The sequence below is a fragment of the Gorilla gorilla genome, chromosome 5, assembly GCF_029281585.2.
Source record: "Gorilla gorilla gorilla isolate KB3781 chromosome 5, NHGRI_mGorGor1-v2.1_pri, whole genome shotgun sequence".
Taxonomy (NCBI): Eukaryota; Metazoa; Chordata; class Mammalia; order Primates; family Hominidae; genus Gorilla; species Gorilla gorilla.
In genome coordinates, this window is record NC_073229.2 from 130,869,666 (window position 1) to 130,892,128 (window position 22,463).

Sequence of the window (22,463 nt, forward strand, 5' to 3'; positions counted from 1 at the left end):
TATCTGCTCCTGAGCCTCCCAGTTTAAAAAACTGACAGGAGTTCAACAGATAAATTTGACCTAGAGTTGAAAGAAGACATTCAAATTCCCAAAAGACAATGGCTTCCAGGGACACTTGTGGGGGTTTCCGTTACTTCATAGTTTGAACCTTTAAATCTTACAGTACAGGGGATACGATAGAACTCTCTTAGATTCAAATAAACCCTCAGATTCTATTTCTACCCCTCAAAACAACAGCCAGGCCAGTCTTTTTCACAATTCTCATGCTCATCTTGGCTGATCCTGGTGTGTTTTCTTTGCTTTGATTTTCACATGTACCATCTCCTGCAGCTAAGCTTCTGTGTTAACCTCCCGTCATCGTCTCTTTCATGGGCAGCCCAGTAAGTCACACCTCCTGAGACTCATGCGCTTGTACAGTCTTCTCCTCTTGAAGCTGGGCTGGCCCTGTGACTGTTTTGAGCAATGCATACAATGTGGTGAAAATTATTTCTGGGACTCCTGAGTCCAGGCACTAAGATCCGGAAGCTTCTCCTCTTGTATTTGGGGGAAGCTGGCCACATTGTAAAAAGTCGGACTATGCTGAGACTGTCATCATGACAGAAAACCTAAGCTAGCCAGGTGGAGAGATCACACAGAAAGATGCCTGGCCAGCTCTTACCTGATATGCCATCATGTAAGTAAAAAGTCCACCTTGGATGGTCCAGCTCATAGATGCCATGTACAGCAGAGGTGAGCCATTCCTGCCAAGCCCTGCCCAACTGCAGAATTGTGAGTAAATAAATAATTACTATTGTTTTAAGCCACTATATTTTGGGATGAGTTGTTACATAGCCATTGAAAACCAAAACACCTCTCTCCGCCAAGTCATTTCCATCACTTCCTTCAAGACGGAGGCCAAGTCACCTACATTGGAAACGTACCTGACAAGCTCAATACAGCTCATCTTATTTTAGAATTTGGTAGAGTTTGGATTATGCAGGTCTATGCCTGCTTTTGGTCAGTTTCATACATTTACCTATCCCTAAAATTAATAATGACAATGGCCAATGCTGAGCATCATGGATCAGGCACTATGGTTGGGAATAATATTATTCCTATTTTACAGATGAGGAAACTGCGGCACTGAGCGGTTAAGCACCCTATCCAAAGGTGGTTCTGTGTAAGTACCCTTCCCAATGTCCTTGTCCCTCTATTGCTTTGGTGATATGCACTTTGAACTTGAAGTGCTAAAAAGGAAGCTGATGTGGAGACAACAGAATGGCATCTGTTTTGCAGGCAAGAAGATAAAGGAAGGACAGAGATTAAACTAAGAGATGCAGAAATTATAGTATATCAGCCAGGTGTGGTGGCTCATGCCTGTAAACCCAGCCCTTTGGGAAGCTGAGGCGGGCGGATCATGAGGTGAGAAGTTCCAGACCAGCCTGACCAACATGGTGAAACCCTGTCTCTACTAAAAATACAAAAATTAGCCAGGCATGATGGCGCCTGTCTGTAATCCCAGCTACTCAGGTGGCTGAGGCAGGAGAATCGCTTGAACCCGGGAGGTGGAGGTTGCAGTGAGCCGAGATCGCGCCACTGCACTCCAGCCTGGGTGACAGAGCAAGACTACATCTCAAAAAAAGAAAAAGAAAAAAGAAAGAAATTGTAGTACATCAGTGATGAGTACTGGAGCAGTAAGGTCATATGGGCTTGGGGGAATTGACTGGGCTGATTTTGTCATTTGTGGGTTTGGGATGAGATTTATATGAAGAGTGGTTTTACTTTGATTGGGATGCATATGAGATGACCTGCTGCTTTTTATTTAGTTTTTGTAACAAGCTTTCATTTTTACTAACTTGGATGGGTTTCTCTCCATTGCCATGAAAAGATTTCTGGCTAGGGTCACCTCCAAAAGATCCTGTCTAGATGACCAGAGGAGATGGCCATAAAATAAGACATTATAAAATATGTTTACTGGATATGCAGCTTTCTACCCAGTGAAACATAGATTTCCTGACAGATTTTATGTTAGGAGAGAAATGAAAGACTATGCCAGGAAACATGAAGTTCTTAGGAAATAATTTGGTTATAAACATATTTCCTTAATAGGATACAATTTGATTCTAACTCTCATTACCCTTTGACAAGAATAGTAAGACACTGGTTGTTTAGTCAGTGATTCGTGAAACTTTCGCAAATGTTCACAGCCCACTGGGGTACACAGAGCAGATGCCAACATCCATCCTCATTTTACTGACGGGACTGAACTAAAGGGCTTGACGACTGCCCGAGATCACATATGTAGTCAGTCAGAAGCTGGTCGGATCTTCAGGTTCCTGGATCAGTGTTCTCCCTAACACTGAGCATTATTCCATGCTGTCTTTTTCACTCATGTGGATGTCAAGGAGATTTCTTTCTGGCTGTACAGGTCTTCAGATTCCATTAAAGTCTCTCTCTAGTGCTAAGTGTTTTGAAGATAGACGTCGTTATTATATCATGGTCAGTTGGGGAGCTCTTCAAAATATAATACTGATCATGAAAAATATAATGCTCATCATAAAGTCATGTGCTTGCAGATGTTTCCCCTCTATGACCAAATTTTCAGTGCTCTGAGGGGCATTCTAACTTTGAAACATTTTATGGAACCCACTTCTACCAACTTTATGAAGATTACTGGAACCTCCATTCTTACCACAAAGGTGGCCATATAATCAAAACTTTTTGACCTTCCTAACTGTGGCATAGCATTCAAATGGGACAACAGGGGAATCTTTATTCACTTCCTGTGGATATTATGAAACATTTTTTTGTAAGCCACAACTACCTTTTGCTCATAAAGTGGCAAGGTCAGTGTATTCTGTATACTGCCATCGCCCCCTCCCCAAACCAAGAAGGCTATTCAATTTTTGTATCATTTTGAAATGTTTCAACTTCATAATCCTAATCTTGTGGTCTTTCATTAGTCTTACCAAAGATGGTTTCAGCCCCGGAACAAGGAGGGGATCAGTTTAAGGAAGGGACTGTTATCATCCTTGCTTCAAAGTTAAACAATAAACTAAATTCTTCCCGTGGTTAGCCTGGCCTGTGCCCACAACTAAGCAAGGATAGCCAGCCTGTGAGTCTAGAAGCAAGATGGAGGTGGCCATGCTAGACTTCTCTCATTGTCATTATCTTTGCAAGGGAGGTTTCAACTCCATTTACAACTTTTTTTTTAGCCATAAAGGAAAGCATTACTCCTGGAGCTAAGAGGCTAAAGGGACTGTGCTAGTTCTCTTGTGCTAGTCCTCACCTCTGCACGGTTGGCATTTGAGGCCAGATAACTCTGTTGCAGGGACTGTCCTGTGCAATGTAGGATGTTAAGCGGCATCTCTGGCCCTACCCAGTAGATGCCAGTAGCACTTCCCACTCCCACCAACACACACACTAGTGTGAAAATGTCCCCTGGGGAGCAAATCACTCCAGGTTGACATCTGCTGTGTTCAATACATGGAGCAAAAGGCCTAGGGAACTTTCCCCTGCAATCTCCATCTCTTGCAGAGCTTTCATGCAACTCTCTGCCAATGACTGAATCTTGGTTTACTTGCAGTAATTCTATTCATGTAACATTCCAAAATAAAATGTATTGAGCATTCACCATATGACAGACTTTTTAGTGAGGGCTTATCACACATTGTTTCATTTAATCCTGACAATACCCTGAGAACAATTGTGAATGATCCCCCATTTTACTTTTTATTTTTATTTATTTATTTTTTATTATTATTATTATTTTTGAGATGGAGTTTCACTCTTGTTGCGCAGGCTGGAGTGCAGTGGCGCGATCTCGGCTCTCCACCTCCCAGGTTCAAGTGATTCTCCTGCCTCAGCCTCCCGAGTAGCTGGGATTACAGGCATGCGCCACCATGCCTGGCTAATTTTTTCTATTTTTAGTAGAGATGGGGTTTCACTGTGTTGGTTAGGCTGGTCTCAAACGCCCAACCTCAGGTGATTCACTGGGCTCAGCCTCCAAAAGTGCTGGGATTACAGGTGTGAACCACTGCGCCCAGCCTATTTATTTATTTTTGAGACAAAATCTCGCTCTGTTGCCCAGGCTGGAGTGCAATGGCATGATCTCAGCTCACTGCAGCCTCTGCCTCCCGGGTTCAAGCAATTCTCCTGCCTCAGCCTCCCAAGTACCTGGGATTACAGGTGTGTGCCACCACGCCCGGCTAATTTTTGTATTTTTAGTAGAGACAGGGTTTCACCATGTTGGCCAGGCTGGTCTCGAACTCCTGACCTCAGGTGATCCACATGCGTCGGCCTCCCAAAGTGCTGGGATACAAGCATGAGCCACCGTGCCTGGCCGACCTCCCATTTTAAAAGGAGGAAACAGGCTTGGCAAGGTGAGATGACTTGCCCTTGATCACCTAGAGAGTTGTTGGCACAGCTAGGAATGCAGAGGCGGTGTCCAGAGCCACCCCTTTGACCACAGAATGCCACTGTCCCTTTTCTGCAGACAGTGAAATGGTTAAGTTAGGATTCATAACAATCGGGAAAAAAAAACAACAACAGACTTCGTGGGTTTAATGGTTTCTAAAAACTCTTTTAAATCTGTGTAAGTCTGTCTCCTTTCATTGCAATTTTTTTTTTATAAACACCAGGGGAGCAATAATCATTTGAGCAGTTAAATGGATTTAGGATGGTAAAAATCTATATTTTTTTAGTCTTGAAATTATATCAAATCATTTGCCATTCTCACTGGACTATGGCCCTCCAGCCCCTGCAGCTACCCCTCTTCTCTCCCGCTGCTCCTCAAGCCCCATTACCTGCACTTATAGTTTTCTTTTAATTTTCCAAACAAGATTGCATTTTGTATTTCAGATATTAATCCAAGGAACAATACTGAGGAATTTCACGGACAAAATACTAAGAAGGAAATCAAGTGAATCAAGCAGAGAAGAAAGAGAGTGGAAAAAGAAAACTGAAAATAAAAATATTTTCTAGACCCCTTGAAATAAAGTTTGAAAAACCACAGTGCTTTGCAAAATATCACATTCAACTGCTAGCTAAAAAAAAAATTCATTGGACGTGCCATTGGGACGGCAGAGGATGAGGAGGTCTCTGGCTGGTTTTGTAAACCACACCCCAGGGTTGGGGCCAGGGTTTGTAGGCTCAGGCCTCTCTGATATGGTAGGAAGGTATGAAGAGAATCTTTTCATCTTTTTTTTTAACCATTAATCTTTCTCAATGCAGCAGGAGACCATGGGGGTCCTGGGTCCGGGGGTCTGCTTTTCTTCCGAAGCTCAGCCAGGCTCAGTATCAAGGAGCTGACATCAAGACACTAATTGTGAGGGAAAGGAAAGAACATGTTTAGATAAGCCTACCTGCCCTGTGATTGCCTGTGATGGGGTTCAGGACACACTGGCCCCAAATATGGCACCTCGGCATGGGAGAAAATGGCAGAAGCAGGAAGGTCTCCCTCACCTTCCCCTCGCCCTTCTCCCTTGAATGTTGATGAAGATATGAAATAAGGTTTGCCAAATTACCTGCTGTATTTATGACCTCCCTTGAAGCAGGTCATAAAGCCATCATTCCAGAGATGCCCTCCCCATACCCAGACCAAAGAAGCCTCCTTATTTCTGAAGACACAGGGACACAAAGAAGAATCTGAACAAACAGGCCTTACTAAGTTTTCCCCAGTTAATTCCCATTAGACATTCATACTTTTTCCATTCATACTTCTCCACAACCATTCACTTCTTCAACGACCTACACAAAAAATATACACAGGTTTAGTCCTTTCTTTGGGTCTTCATTCCTGAAGGCTGCTGTGCCACAGAAAATGTTAATGCTTTTCTCTTGTTAATCTGTCTTTTGTTATAAATGCCTCAGCCATTAACCCAAGATGGAAAAGAAAAATATTCCTTTTTCCTGCTCCCAAGAGCCACCTAATGTGTTGCAGACCAAACCCACAGCAATCCTGTTATCTGGGAGTTCATCTGTGATCTTGATTAGAACTAACATAGGAAATAGATAGATGTGAGTTGCTTACAGAATAAGATTAGAATATGAAATCACATTTAAAATTTAAAAGCAACATGTTAGCAACGGCTCTAACCACGGTTCTCCCTTCTTTTTCAAAACCAGGGGTCTAGTCCAGATCTTGCATTGCCTGAAGAAGGTCCTAGATGCTACCTTTCCTGAAAGAAAGACATGGTACTAAAGCCCCTCCAACCCGCCTTTGCTCTTCTCTTACCTCATAAAATAGCGAGCATCAAATTATTTGAGGAAAAGCATTTAAGAATTTTTTTTTTTTAGAGAAAAGTTCTTGCTCTATCACCCAGATTGGAGTGCAGTGGTGTGATCTCAGCTCACTGCAGCCTCAAACTCCTGGGCTCACGCAATCCTGCCACCTCAGCCTCTTGAATAGCTGGGACTGCAGGCATGCACCACCATGATTGGCCAATGTTTAAATTTTTTTGTAGAGACAAAGTCTCCCTGTTTCCCAGGCTGGTCTCGAGCTCCTGGGCTCAAGTGATCCTCCCACTTCAGCCTTCCAAAGTGTAAGGATTACAGGCATGAGCCACCATGCCTGGCTGGGTATAAGAATGTCAATATGCTTAGGTTTAGATACAGTTTAGTGTTTTTCAAATGACAGACTGCAATCCCTTAAAGGTTAATAAAATCAATTTGGTAGGTTGCAAACAGCACTTTAAAAACAAAACAAATAAACAAACAAACACACTAGTATCTGATGGTAGATCTTGTCTTGTCTAAAGCCCTGCAGCATGAGGCATATCCAGAAAAGGTCAACCCTGAGTCCCATCTGGAGGGGCATCCTCTCTAGGTCACCATTTGTCACAGTCAGTTTTAGGGCTTGAGGAAATTTAATTTCCATTTCAGAAACTCACTAATCTAGTTGTGACCAAACCTTTTCCTACCAATCTAACCAAGTTTGCTCATAAACAATCACACTAAGACCACAGCCTTCTTCCCCAACGTAGGTGCAGATGAAATAAAGAAGTTTACAGCAGTTTTTTCTAACGTGGGCTCTGTAATAAAAGCCTGCTACAGTCAAATATTTGAGAAACACTCAGTACTGTTATCTTCTCTTATAGATTCCTAGCCTATAAAAGAAGAGACCCATTTAACTTTGTTTCACCCGTTATGTCCTAAACTTTTTTGATTGTGGAGTAACCTCTCTTAACAATTCCACTACCCTAGCCTGAGCCCTTAGCCTGATAGCCACTCCCTTTTGGGCCGACTGCAGCTGCCTGCCTCTTAGCTTTGTGACTATTGTCACACAACATACGGTCTTTACTCAGCAGCCCATACTAGGTCCTCACCAATTTCTTGATGGAGTACGAAGTAAGGTTTGCCATATTACCTACTCTACAATTTGGGGACTTTAACTATTGCAAGCCCAATCATCACTCTCACTTCTTAGCTTTTATTTAAAGAGTAAGTTTCTATTCTAAATTGATTTCTACAACTGCTGTTTATGGAATTAAGATGAATCTAGTGGTGTTCAGCTGATCACGCGGGTGAAGTCTGTTGGTTGCTTTTTACAGTATTTTATGTTCCTTCTTCTCTTGCTTCGTGTGTGCTGTGCTGTGAAGCGTGACAGAGCACCTGCCTGTGTGTGCACAGCGCCGTGAACTCAATCTTTCAGCCACTTTCTTTTTTTTTCATGTTTAAATAAGAGATAAGCCACGTTGGCTAGGGCATGTGGACTCTCCATGAAGTTCACTAACAAAACGAATTTATGTATCGTTGCAAAATAGTCAACACTCCAGTCTGTTAGAAACAGGTGCCAAGAGAGGAAATGTTTAATATTTTCCACGTGGCATGGGCTCTGTCAGACGGTGTTTCCAACCAGAGTCTGTTTACGCCGTTAAATCATAGGTTCAGAGTCTTCCTTTTGCCTCAGGAGTCTGTCTGGTGGCTGGCTCGCAGCTAGCTTCTGCACAATTCCCTCACTCTGACCCTGCATCTTCAACGCCGCCATTCTGCCGAACCGCTGCTACTTCTGGGTGAAAACCTAGTTCTAGCTCCCTCCAGAGTTAGCTGGTTTGGCTATTTGAAAGCTACTCCTTCAATGAACCATTCTTTGTCATTTCAGAAATGAACCCTGCTTTCCAGCATTTGGGCTGGACAGGGTTCTCCAGGCTTGCTAACTGCAGCAGCTGTTTTCTGTCCCCAGTAAGAGCCAGGGTGACATACATACCTGCCTAGAGCCACCCTTGGCAGGAGACTCAGGGAGAAGTGCCCCCAGGACCAAAGTAAGTAGTGCCATGGCCCAGACTTCCTCTTAGCCCATCCTGCTTCTTCCTCATCCCCTACTTCTCATCCTGTCTGTTTTAATTTCTACTTATTAATATTTTCTTCCCACATATTTAAACAGCTCCCACCAAGGAAATAATGTCAGATGTGTTGCTTTTTCAACTGATGGGTTCTAATCATCATGTTACCAAATTCTGCACATCCTTGCCAAGTAAGGCTTGGCTCTCTAAAGGTTTAGTTTGTTCATTCTATCAATAAGTATTGCCTCTAACTACGTACTAAAGAGTTCTAGACTCTATGCACCAGACACAATCCTTGCCCTTGTGCTTATGTGCTAATAAGGAAGACAGATAATAAACAAGCAAAACATATAGAATGTTAGCGATAAATGCTCAGGAGAGAGAATAAAGCAGTGATGATGGGTTGGGGACAGGGGTGGGGCTGAGATTCTAGATGGGGTGGCCAGGGAAGGGGAAGTCCTCTCTGACAAAATGGTATCTGCAAGACGCTTAAAGAAGAGCTGCAGAGAGATATGTTGGGGAAGCACGTTCCAGGTGATGGATTTCAGGACATATTTTCCCAAAGCATGAACCTTGGAATTAAAGAAAACAGCAGAAGCAGAAGACCTTGCCTGAAGCAGGTCAAATTAAACCTAGGAAGGATTTTTCTGACTTTCCCCTGAAGCAGGTCATAAGACCCTCATTCAAGAGGCACCCTTCCTATACACAGCGGAAAGGGACATCCTTATCTCTGAAGACCCAGGGACACACGGAAAAATTTGAGCAAAGAACCCTTGCTAAGTTTCCCCCAGTTTATTAGCATTAGGTCATATTTCCTTTGTCCAATCATACTTCTCTGTCAAACTGAGCATAAAAAACACATGGGTTTACCCGTTTCTTTGGGTCTTCATTTTCTTATGAAGTCTCCCATGCCATAAACTTATATTATATACATTATATTAAATACTTATATTAAATACATTTTTATACTTTTCTCTTATTAATCTGTCTTCTATTATAGGGGCCTCAGCTGTGAACCTAAGATGGGAAGGAAAGACATTTATTTTCCTCTACATAGGTATAGGGGCCATCCTATGCCAAGGTCCTGGGGTGGGAATATGCCTGGGAAGATTAGTGTGGAGGGGATAGCAGGCTGCTGTGATGATTAAATGTGCATGACATGCCTGGCATATAGATAGCACTTAATAAGTGGTAGCTATAATTATGAGTCACTCATCACTTGTTTATGGTTTGATTCATAGAAACAGGTGCATAATTATCTGATTAAGTAGGCCCAAGTCTGTTTCTTGGCTTCAAGAGGAGTGTTCAAGGCTGGGCATGGTGGCTCATGCCTGTAATCCCAGCACTTTGGGAGCCAAGGTGGGTGGATCACCTGAGGTCAGGAGTTCACCATGTGTGGCCAACATGGTGAAATCCCATCTCTATTAAAAATACAAAAATTAGCAATGCATGGTGGCGCACACCTGTAGTCCCAGCTACTTGGGAGGCTGAGGCAGGAGAATTGCTTGAACCCAGGAGGCAGAGGTTGCAGTGAGCCAAGATCGCACCACTGCACTCCAGCCTGGGCCACAGAATGAGACTTTGTCTAAAAAACAAACAAACAAACAAACAAACAAACAAAAAATGAAGAATGTTCAGCGTGATCCCAGCATCCATCCCATCAACATTCCTAGTTTTTCTCCATCAGAAAGGTAATGAGGCCATTGCTCACACAAAAAATATGTTGATGAGAGGATTTCCTTTACCTACCACGGGGCAGTCATTCTCACAGTGTGGCCCCTTAAGCATCAGCATCAGCATCACCTGGGAACTTGTTAGAAATGCACATTCTCAAGCTGCACCCAGATCTACAGAATCAGAAACTCTGGAATGGGGCTCGGCTATCAGTGTTTAAAACACTGGGTGATTCTGACGTGTACTAAACTTTAAGAACGACTGCCTAGAGTTTCTCTGTTCTCAAAGGCAGGGGGAAGCTTCATTATGTCACTCAGTCATTTCCTTTGCCCTCTATGGAGTAGTTACTGAAACGCCAGGGATTTGGTCTAGGTCCTGTTGCTCACTGCACAGAAAGCCAGTCACTGAGTATTGCCAGGGAAGAAGGCTTTATTCAGGTGCTGCAGCGATGGAGAATGGAAGATCAGTTTCAAATTTGTCTCCTCAGCCGACTAAAATTCAGAGTCTATATAGCAGGGAAGAAGTGCAACTAAGTGTGGGAAAAGAGGAATGAGGGAGGGGATGAGGAAGAAGAGCTGATCCACAGGCAGCAGTTAGGCAATCATGATGGGCAAGGGGTCTGGTGTTTCCCAGATGTGGTGATTGGGTAAGTTTCCATTCCTTGACTCTATCTGGGAGGCCTGATGGCTGGTGTCCTGAGAAAAGAACTCAGGTTAGACAAACGTAAGTTTCTCAAGTTTTAAGATTGGGAGGATCAATTTCTGTGTTTATTCAAAAGAAACCATAAACATAAGTTCTATGGAACCAGTGCGCCCATTTGAGAACCATGTTATGAGAAGGACACTTTGTTCTTATTGCTGTTATTTTAAGTTTCCTGAGATGCTCTGTGGCTCTGTATGGTTGTTACTCACCAGGATCTCTAGAGACAGCCCATCTCCCTCCCTAGACTGATGTCACCAAATTCTGAATGAAAACAACTCCAGGTAGGCTCTGAGACCCACCCAGAGGATTTCCTCTACCCTGGTTACTTCCTCCAGCATTTGCAAAAATGGTCCTGATCACCTTGGAGAACTATTTTGATTGTTGTTATTATGGAATTTAAACAAAAACAACAAACAATAAACTTTCAAAACCAGCTTCAGGTTTTCAGACAAGACCCAGCATTTATTCCTTTCCCTGTCCCAGGATGATGTTATTTTGCTATGTTCTGTGAATCAGATGGAGCACGATGCTCCAGGAACCAGGGCCACTTCCAGTAACCTTTCCAGCATTGAGAAGCCAAGTGGCCTAACTTTTCCATAGGAAATGGTGCAGTTGACTTATGAAACAACCCTGCTGGTCCTGCATTGGACTGACTCGGGGAAGGGTGGGCTGGAGGCAGAATGGAAAGGAAGGGTCTCTGGAAATCTGATTTATTGCTCCTTAGTTCAAACCCTTCTGGTAATTACTGTTGGTGTAAGCTGGCATTCTCAAAATTACCCCAAAATGGAATTACCTGGGGTTCTGTTTAAAATGTCAATTTTGGGGACTCCAAAACAAGGGCTTCTAATGCAAGTGGTCCTTCACATTTTCGGAAATATAGGAAAAGTATGGCCTAAATTTCTTAACTTCACAGAAAAAGTTTCTTCATGATGCAGGGGCTGCTACTTCTCTAGAACAATCTCTTACCAGTCTCCTTTTGCCATTTAGAATAATATTTGGTTTTTTTTTGGGTAGTCTTTTACATATTTTATTTTATTTTATTTTATTTTATTTTACTTTAAGTTCTGGGATACATGTGCAGAATGTGCAGGTTTGTATATATATGTGCAGGTTTGTATATACCTATACATAGGTATATATGTGCCATGGTGGTTTGCTGCACCTATCAACCTGTCATCTAGGTTTTAAGCCCCACATGCATTAGGTATTTTTCCTAATGTTCTCCTTCACCTTGCCCCCACCCCCCAACAGGCTCCCCATGTGTGTTGTTCCCTTTCCTGTGTCCATGTGTTCTCTTTTTTCAACTCCCACTTATGAGTGAGAACATGCAGTGTTTGGTTTTCTGTTCCTTCGTTAGGTTGCTGAGGATGAAGGCTTCTAGCTTCATCCATGTCCCTGCAAAGGACATGATCTTATACTTTTTTATGGCTGCATAGTATTCCATGATGGATATGTACCACATTTTCTTTATCCAGTCTATCAGTGATGGGCATTTGGGTTGGTTCCATGTCTTTGCTATTGTAAATAGTGCTGCAATAAACATACGTGTGCATGTGTCTTTATAGTAGAATGATTATATTCCTTTGGGTATATACCCAGTAATGGGATTGCTGGGTCAAATGGTATTTCTGGTTCTAGATCCTTGAGGAAACGCCACACTGTCTTCCACAATGGTTGAACTAATTTGCATTCCCACCAAGAGTGTAAAAGTGTTCCTATTTCTCCAAATCCTTGCCAACATCTGTTGTTTCCTGACTTTTTAATAATCACCATTCTGACTGGTGTGAGATGGTATCTCATTGTGGTTTTGATTTGCATTTCTCTAATGATCAGTATGATGAGTTTTTTTTCATATGTTTGTTGGCCACATAAATGTCTTCTTTTGAGAGGTGTCTGCTCATATTGTTTGCCCACTTTTTGATGGGGTTGATTTTTTTCTTGTAAATTTGTTTAAGTTCCTTGTAGATTCTGGATATTAGACCTTTGTCAGATGAGTAGATTGCAAAAATTTTCTCCCATTCTGTAAGTTGCCTATTCACTCTGTTTGCAAATGATATGATTCTATATTTAGAAAACCCCATCGTCTCAGCCCAAAAACTCCTTAAGCTGATAAGCAACCTAAGCAAAGTCTGAGGATACAAAATCAATGTGCAAAAATCACAAACATTCCTATACACCAACAATAGACAAGCAGAGAGCCAAATCATGAATGAACTCCCATTCACAATTGCCACAAAGAGAATAAAATGCCTAGGAATACAGCTTACAAGGGACATGAAGGACATCTTCAAGGAGAACTACACATCATTGCTCAAGGAAATAAGAAAAGACACAAACGAATGGAAAAACATTTTGTGCTTATGGATAGGAAGAATCAATATCATGAAAATGGCCATACTGCCCAAAGTAATTTATAGATTCAATGCTATTCCCATTAAACTATCATTGACTTTCTTCACAGAATTATAACAAAACTACTTTAAATTTCATATGGAACCAAAAAAGAGCCCATATAGCTAAGACAATCCTAAGCCAAAAAACAAAGCTGGAGGCATCATGCTACCTGACTTCAAACTCTACTACAAGGCTACAGTAACCAAAACAGCATGGTACTGGTACCAAAACAGACATACAGACCAACGGAACAGAACAGAGGCCTCAGAAATAACACCACACATCTACAACCATCTGATCTTTGACAAACCTGACATATATTTTATACATATAGTTTCTTCTTAGAAATTTTATTAGAAAGGTCTGCTAAAATTTATTTAAAATATTTTCAGCATCAATTTGATCATTTCTTAAAATTTAGCTTATTTATTTAGAGACAGGTTCTCACTCTGTCCCCAGGCTGGAGTGCAGTGGTGTGATCATAGCTCACTGCAGCCTCAAACTCCTAGGCTCAAGCAATCTTCCTGCTTTAGCCTCCTGAGTAGTTGGGATTACAGGCATGAGCCACTGATGTGTGTGTCTGCATCTGTATAGGTAGATAGATATAGATAGATAGATTATTTATACAGAGAAATGTTACCATTCTCATTCCTCATCCTCTGTGTTGGCTTGATCTTTCACTGTTTTGTCATCAGTGATCTACTATATCACAATGATGTGCTTTGGTGTTGGGTATTTTTTGTCCTTGATGCTTGGCTCTGGGTAGACACTCACTCTGTTCTGGGAAATTTCCTTGATAATTTTATTTCCTCTGTTTTCCCTTTCTGGAACTCCTTGTCATTCAAATATTGGACTTCCTCAACTGATTTGATTTTTGGATTTTATCTTTTCTCTCTTTATTTCTCTCTCTCTCTTTCTTTCTCTCTCTCTCTCTCTGCTTTCTTGGAGACTTCATCTTCCAACTAGGGTTACCAGATAAAACACAGGATACCTAGGCAAATTTGAATTTCAGACGAACTAAATCTTACATGGGACACATTTATACAAAAAAGTTATTATTTTTATTTTATTTATTTATTTATTTATTTTTTGAGATGGAGTCTCACTGTGTTGCCCAGGTTGGAGTACAGTGGCATGATCTCGGCTCACTGCAAGCTCCGCCTCCTGGGTTCACACCGTTCTCCTGCCTCAGCCTCCCAAGCAGCTGGGACTACAGGCACCCACCACCACACCTGGCTAATTTTTTGTATTTTTAGTAGAGACTGGGTTTCACCGTGTTAGCCAGGATGGTCTCAATCCCCTGACCTTGTGATCCACCCGTCTCGCCTCCCAAAGTGCTGGGATTACAGGTGTGAGCCACCGCGTCCAGCCTTATTTGTTGTTTTTATAAAATTCAAATTAAATGGAGAGTCCTGAACTTTTCTTTGCTAAATTTGACACTTTTTTTTTTTTTGAGATGGATTCTCGCTCTATCATCCAGACTGGAGTGCAGTGGCACAATCTCAGCTCACTGCAACCTCCACCTCCTGGGTTCAAGCAATTCTCCTGCCTCAGCCTCCCTAGTAGCTGGGATTACAGGTGCACACCACCATGCCTGGCTAATTTTTGTATTTTTGGTAGAGACAGGGTTTCACCATGCTGGCCAGGCTGGTCTCAAATTCGTGACTTCAAGTGATCCACCCACCTTGGCCTCCCAAAGTGCTTGGATTACAGGCATGAGCCACCGTCCTCTGGCCAATTTGACAAAACTTCTAACTTTACTATTGAATTGTTCCTTTATGTGGTCCCTTTTTTAATCTCCAAGATCTCTCAATTGTTCTCTAAATGTTTCATTATAATAGCCTCTTTTGTTTCTTGAATAGGATACCTTCTCTTTTCTCTCTAGAGAGATTGAGGGCTTTTAAGAAGCTTCCTTCTGTCTGGGAGTGGTGGCTTACGCCTATAACACCAGTACTTGGGAAACTGAGGCAGGTGAATAGCTTGAGTCCAGGAGTTCCAGGATCAGCCTGAGCAACATAGCAAAATAAATAAATAAAAGCTTCCTTCTGCTGCCACTTTCTCTCTCTGGCTCTCTCTCTCTTTTTTTTTTTTTTTTTTGGTCTCCGCCTTTCATGTTAGATTTCCTCACATGTCTGGTGGTCCTTTCTTAACAGTAGCAAATACTTCTGTTCATATTTAAGAGTGATGCACTAAATGGCTATTTGGGAGTTGTTCAGGGATGTAGGTGGAATCTGTTCATTGTTTGGGCTCTGTACCACTATCTGTTTCACTGGGGGCTTCTGTCAATATCTTTAAGTCTTCTCTCCTTAGCTGGTCAGGTTCCCAAAGAGAAACCCTCTAATTTCCCTCCTGGAAGGGATAAGCATGACTGTTAGCATTCTGGGCGGTAAAGTCTAGAGGAAGACTAGGGCCAAGCGGTCTCACTTTTCTGTAACCCCATTTTCAGCATGGGATCCCTGCCTCAGTGTGCCTGGTGTCCCTGAGTTCAGAATCCCTCTGGCTCAACCTCTTCAGAGAGTCTTGCATCAAGAGGAAGTAGAGGGCCCTTCATCCTGTGTAAGGCAAGGGAAGTGACCTGGGAGACTATTCCTTATGTAGATTTTAAATTAATTTTCCTGTTTTTTCCACTCCTCTTAGATCCCCCATTTTCAGAGTTACTTGATTCTTCCAGTTCCTGAACATTTCTGGGGGCAAACTTACTTCTGGCTTGGGTTTCAGCTTTCTGTGATCTGCTAAGTCAGTTACCACTTGTACATGTGTTTTCAAACTTGCAAAATTTTGTTGCTGTTGCCTCCTCTCCTATTCTTTTTGTCCTTCAAGTTTATGCCTCTCGAATCATTTTACTGTCATTTTATCAGAATTTTGGGAAAGAACAGTAGCAAATACTTCTGTTCACTACATGAAGCTTAACCAGAGGTGGTGGCTGGTATTTCATTTAGAAACTTGCATCCATTCATAAGTAAGATTACTTTATAATCTTCTATTCTTTTAATATCTTTTATCAGGCTTTTGTATTACAGATTTGCTGGCCCACAAAATAGTTACCTTTTCATCCTTTTCTATGGCCTGGGGTAATTTAAATAACATGGAATTATCTGTGTTAAAGATTAGATAAAACATGGCTATGAAGTCATCCAGTCCCATTCCCCTGCCCCTTCTTCTTTCCCATCTCCTTCCCCTTCCCCTTTCCTTTCCCCCTTCCTTTTCCCTTTCCTTCCCTTCAAGACTGGGTCTCACTCTATAGCCTGGGCTGGAGTGCAGTGGCACAATCACAGCTCACTTAGCTTTGACTTCCCGGGCTCCGGCGATCCTCCTGCCTTAGCCCCCTGAGTAGCTGGGACCATAGGTACACGCCACCATGCCCGGCTAATTTTTGTATTTTTTGTACAGATAGGGTTTCACCATGTTGCCCAGGCTGGTCTCAAACTCCTGGGCTCAAGCGATCTGCCCACCTTGGCCTCCCAAAGTACTGAGGTTACGATCATGAGCCACCGCACCTGGCCTTCTTTTTGCAATGGTAGATTTTTTAGTTGCATTTCCAATCTCTTCTATGGTAATTAATCTGTTCCAGTTTCCCACATTTCCTTGGATTCATTTTGTTAATTCATATTTTGCTAGAAAATCATTCATTTTCGTTAGGTTTTTATACTTGTTGCCCCAACTTTCTTATAGTAGTCTCTGATGATTTTGTTAGTCTTTATTTGAATTATATCTCCTTTCTCATTCTAATTCTTGCATATTTTTCTTCTTACTCCTTTTTCTTATCAGGCTTTTGAAGAATTTATCTATCTTATTAGTCTTTTTGAAGAGCCATGTTTTGATGTATACTTTCTCTCTCTATATATATTTTTTGGTTTGCTTTCTATGTAAGATTTTATCTTTGTTAATTTCCTTTTCCTTTTGGTTATTGCTCTTTTTCTAATATCTTAAGATGAATATTTAGTTTCTTTATTTCTCATCTTCTTCCTTAAAAAAATATAAAGCTATAAATGTTCCTCTGAGTAAACCTCCACTGTGTCCCATAGGTTTGGTATAAGTTATTCTTTTCCTTCCTTTATAGTTTGTAATTTTCCTTTAAATTTTCTCTTTGATCCACCTGCTATCTAGTAGCACATTTCTCAATTTCCATGTCATTGAGAATCTTTTAATTACATTATTTGTGTCTCAATTCATTGAATTATGATCATGTGATCTGCTAGATCTCACTTTTTAAAAATGTATTTTCTTTATGATCAAATACAGAATTTTTTATTCTTTTTAGTGTTTCATAAACATGGCAAAATATGATACTCTCTGTTTGAGGGATATAATGTCTACATATAGCCATTATGTCAATATTATTGATCATATTAGTCAATTCCTTTCTGTCCTTAATTATTGTTTATCTATTAGACCTGTTCACTTATGAGAGAATATGTTGAAGTCCCTCACCTTCATTGTACAGTTTTGTTGGGTTGTTGTTGCATTTCTGATTGTTTTTGCTTTAGGTTTGGCTTCTATATTGTTTGGTACCTAAAGGTTTTTCACTGTTATATTTTCCTTAATGATAGTATTTCTTATATTATCATTACATAGTAACCCCTTGTAGTGCTTTTCTTCTAAAATTCCACTATGCATTAACATTTCTACTTCTTTCTTTTTGTTTGCATTTGCCTACTCTTTGATTTTCAGCCTTTTTTATTACTATATTTTAAGTGTGTTTCTTATATAAATAGGTTTTGCTTTTTTAATCCAGTGGAATAGTTTGTCTTTTAGAGAAAGAATTTAGTCTTCACATTTTGTGTGTGACTGATATAGTACTTGATTTTATTTCTTCCAACTTACTTTTTTTTTAATTGAGACAAGGTCTCACTCTGTCGCCCAGGCTGGAGTGCAGTAGCATGATCTCGGCTCACTGTAACCTCTGCCTCCTGGGTTCAAGCGATTCTCCTGCCTCGGCCTCCTGAGTAGCTAGGATTATAGGCATGCACCACCATGCCCGGCTAATTTTGTATTTTTAGTAGAGATAGGGTTTCACCATGTTGGCCAGTCTGGTCTGGACCTCCTGACCTCAAGTGATCCACCCGCCTCGGCCTCCCAAAGTGCTAAGATTACAGGCGTGAGCCACCATGCCCACCCCAGCTTACTTTTTCTGTAATTTATTTTTAGTGTTTTTTTCTCTCTTTCCTTTATATTAGCTTGCCTGAACAAATCATTCTTTCCTGGTTGCATTCTGACACATACTCCTCTACCAGCATTTGAAAACAAGACACTATTATCCTCACCAATACTCATCTTTTACCCCACTGAGATGCTTCCGCTTCCTCCTGATCCCTTCACTCTAACAAACAAGATGAGAGCTTTAGGATCATTTTACTTTCTCTCTCCTCCCCTCATTAGCCCCTTAGAATCTTATTTCTCCCTCTCCTTCCGCCTACCAAAAGTTGCTATTTTCTCATTTAAGCTCCTATCCCCACCCCTCCCCGACTCAGACACTCCTCTCCAAGCTTTAGTTTGCTGGGAGTGTGTTCTGCTTTTCTAACTGATTCTCCTCTCTCTCTGGCTGCTGGCCCTTTTTAAAATGGGTTGTTATTTTTTTATGTGGGCTCATAGGTCTCAGGGTTTGGTGGCTTATGTGTTCTAAGTGGCGGGAGCCCCACAGGTGGCAGAAGGTCCCCACAGACTGAATTGTAGAAGCTGCCAGCACCCTGCTAGTCACGTGCAGGAAACTCCCCAAACTTCTCACACTGCCCCAGCTTCCAGGTAGAGGACTCAGTCTCCCATTCAGCTCCTCCTCGGCCCCTTCAGCTAGGAAAACCCAGCACAGTCACACTAGGCTTGTGTTGACATTAGCCCTGACAGCCCCTCTCCACTCAGGATTGACTGTCTTCCCTTGTTCACCTTTGACATTATTCTCTAGGCACCTGCCCAGCCCACTGGAAGAAGGAAGCTTACAATTCTGTATGCTTGGAACCCACCAAAGCCTGAGGCCTCACTGGCACCCAGCCATCCACAGGAGTTAGCAGCTGTTTGAGTCCAGAAGGAAGAACTTTTGGAGTCGGAGGTGGGAAAGATAGAAATTGCATCCAAATTATCACATTCCCAGAACCCTCTTTTGGCCCCGTAAGTTATTTCCATAGCCATTGATCATGCAATAGCCTGGATGAAAAGAGTAGAGCTGGAATGAATAGCTACAGTCCTGGTTAACAACAGCTTGAATACAAGCTCATTCCACTCCCAAGTTTCAGGCTGGCCTATCTGGGAGACAAATGCCAACTACTGTGGTCCTACACATTTTTACCACCACTACATGCAGAGATAAGAGAGAGTTACTGCACTTTCATTATGAAAAAAAGCAATCAAAATGGCTTGGAGTAAAAATGTAAATTTTTCCTAACCCTGCTTTATCTGATGAGATATCCACCTGCAGTGAGGAATCACTGCCAGTTTCCCCTCAGAAGGTGTAAAGATCAGGCTAGTTCTGGGAAGGAAGATTGAGTGAGCATATTATTAACCTAAATGGAATTAGATTTCCGTTTCAATAAAGATTCCCATTAAGGCTGCAAGCAATACAGCGACAGCAGTGCAGCCATAACCACCCACTGCCTGTAGGAAGATGTGTTTGAATTACACCTAGCTGTGCACCCCATTATCACTTCACAAAAGGTAGTAACTTGAGGTGGACCTCTGTGGTCACCATGTCCTTCTGCTGATGCCACAAAGGAATCCTAGCTTGGATGCAATCAATAATCCAAACATACATTACTCATGTATCAGCATATGACAAGAGGATGACAGTGGTTAATCAACTAATTATGACATGCTCTTTTCATCGCATAGTGTATGACTTATTGAATATTCTTGTATTTTTATGTTTAGTTGCAATGGAAAGGGTATGGCAACTATATTTTATTCAAACTGTGTCCATCAAGAAGGGCAAATCCGTATGTATGTGTGATCTTGTTTTTGTTTTTGTTTTTTTTGAGACAGAGTTTCACTCCTCTTGCCCAGGCTGGAGTGCAATTGCGCGATATTGGGTCACTGCAACCTTCGCCTCCCAGGTACAAGCGATTCTCCTGCCTCAGCCTCCTGAGTAGCTGGGATTATAGGTGTGCACCACCATGCCTGGCTAATTTTTTGGTATTTTTAGTAGAGACAGGATTTCACCGTGTTGGCCAGGCTGGTCTCAAACTCCTGACCTCAGATGATCCACCCGACTAGGCCTCCCAGAGTGTTGGGATTACAGGGGTGAGCCACCACAACCAGCGAAATCCATGTTTTTATATCCCTGGGGGAGGCGTTGCCAGGGCCTGCCATACTGGGGTAAGCAGCTACTCCAGAGTCTTTGTCCTGTTTACCTATTTCAAGTCTAACGAAAATGTCAATTCTCTTTTAAAAGACTTAGGAAAGACGTCACACACTGGCATCCTGTGAGCTGCTGCAGCCCTCAGATTTGTTTTGTATGAGCAGCAGGTTTTTTCATTGTATTTTTGTTTTTGTTTTTTTCAATGAATTCACTGCCAGTCTTCAAAACTCTGCCCTCAGATTTGTTTCGTATGAGCAGCAGGTTTTCTCATTTTGTGTGTGTGTGTGTGTGTGTGTGTGTGTGTGTGTGTGTGTGTGTGTTTAATGAATTCAGAGTCTTTAAAAAAAACTCAGAAAATCTAACAGAAAAGTCTGGACTTCTAGTTTTTCTTGGAAAAAAAGATTGTCTGGCTATCCTGGGCCCAAATTCCCTCATGCTGACAAGTGGCAAGACTGAACAGCAACTGTTTCTGCGCTCCCGCTGGCCCCAGGGGAGGGCCGCTTTTTTATTTTACACCCAGCAGCTTCTTTCCCTTTTATCACCTGGCTAGCTGCTGACTTGAGAGTACCATAAGGTAGAAACAGTCACCAGAAGACCACAGTTCCAGTCCCCACTGCACTGGGAAACCCTGGGCACCTACCATCACAATTTTAAGCCCTTCTTGCATATGAGGAAACTGGAGCCAGGGTGGTGAAGTGGCTTGCCCGAAGGCATTAGCCCAGTGTTCTTTCCAATGCACCAGTGATGAGCAACCTAAACGCAGACAAAAGTGCTTCTGTTGCTCAGAGAAAAGGTAGGGCACCGGGAGCTGAAGGGGCAGGGAGGAGGGTGCGGTGCAGGATGACTGCCTCACTTGCCAGATGTGTCTAAAAGGAGAATCCCCATTCTCTTCCTGTTTCCTCTATAGACAAATAATGTTCACCACTCCACTTCCTTGTTCCTTCACACCTGCTACTTTGGATTCAGACGAGAAGTTCCAAGAATCCGTGAGTCCACAGCGTGACTCTGGTTTGCAGAACCTCTGTCCAGACCAGCCAGATCAGAATACAAAGGAAAGTGACACATCCTGGATCTCAACCCACTTCGTTGGGAAGTCTTCCTGATAAATTTAGAGATAACCTAAAGCCCTTGGGGACTTCCTCTTGATTTGTATCTGCTGAACACCTGCCCCCCTCCCTACTGCCCCCCCCCCCCCAACCACAGATGAAAACATCGACTCTGCAGAATTAATGGATATGGGAATCACCTGGGGACCTCTCATTAAATTGCAAATTATGATTCAGAGGGTCTGGGGAGGGACAGAGACTCTGCATTTCTAACACACTCTCCGGTGGTGCCCACGCATCACCGGGGCGGGAGAACCTTCCATCATTCCAGCAATGCTCACCATCACTGCCATTCTTGCTCTTCTTTCTGGGGCCCTTGCCCATTTTCTCCATGGTATCCTTCTTTTTTCCTGTTCTTTTCCTCTTTTAATCCTTCTTTTTTTCTTCCCAGCCAACTCACTATTCCTATATCCCTGCTAACCCCCAATGCTCCTTCACTCAAAGATGAAGAAACTCCTGCCCTTTCTTCCTCCAGACATTCATCTCCCTCCTTTCTCTCCTCAGCTTTGTAGTGCCAGGAAAAGAAAGATCACCATTTATTGACAATTTTGTGTGAAGGACTGTCCCAAGGGCATTACCTATATTACTTAATTCTCACAACAACCCTGCCAAGTACACATTATTTCTGCCATTTTAGACATGAGAAAATTGGGACTTGGGGTGGTTAAAGAAATCTTGTCCTCAACCAGGAAGTAGTGATCTGAGATTAGAATTTAGATCTGTCTGAGGCCAAAGTCTACAACTTCTATACTGCACCATGCTCATATAAGGTGAACAATCTAGAAGGCAGCTGGTAGGAGTGGCTTCAGTAAAAAGGAATGGAATACCACGAGCTTCACCGCATTTATGCATCCTGAACACTTCACTCCACTTTTGCTAAGTAGATGCCCTATGAGACGGTTTGACATACCAATAATGAGAGCTGTTTCAAGAATGCCCAGATTAGCTAGGATGGTTGGCACCTAAATAGCACAGTAGTAATATTAAAGCCCAAAGTTGCCAATATGCTCAATTTTCAATGTAAGCTTTTATTATAAATTA

At 42.2% G+C, this 22,463-nt stretch overlaps 1 long non-coding RNA gene across 1 annotated transcript; it reads left to right on the plus strand.

Annotated features, from left to right (window-relative positions):
• The first annotated feature begins 485 nt into the window (after nt 1-485).
• Nucleotides 486-4,990, plus strand: LOC115934943 (uncharacterized). Its single transcript, XR_004070671.2, has 3 exons — nt 486-673; nt 1,276-1,401; nt 4,840-4,990. It is a non-coding gene; the product is annotated as an uncharacterized lncRNA (long non-coding RNA).
• Nucleotides 4,991-22,463: the final 17,473 nt, after the last annotated feature.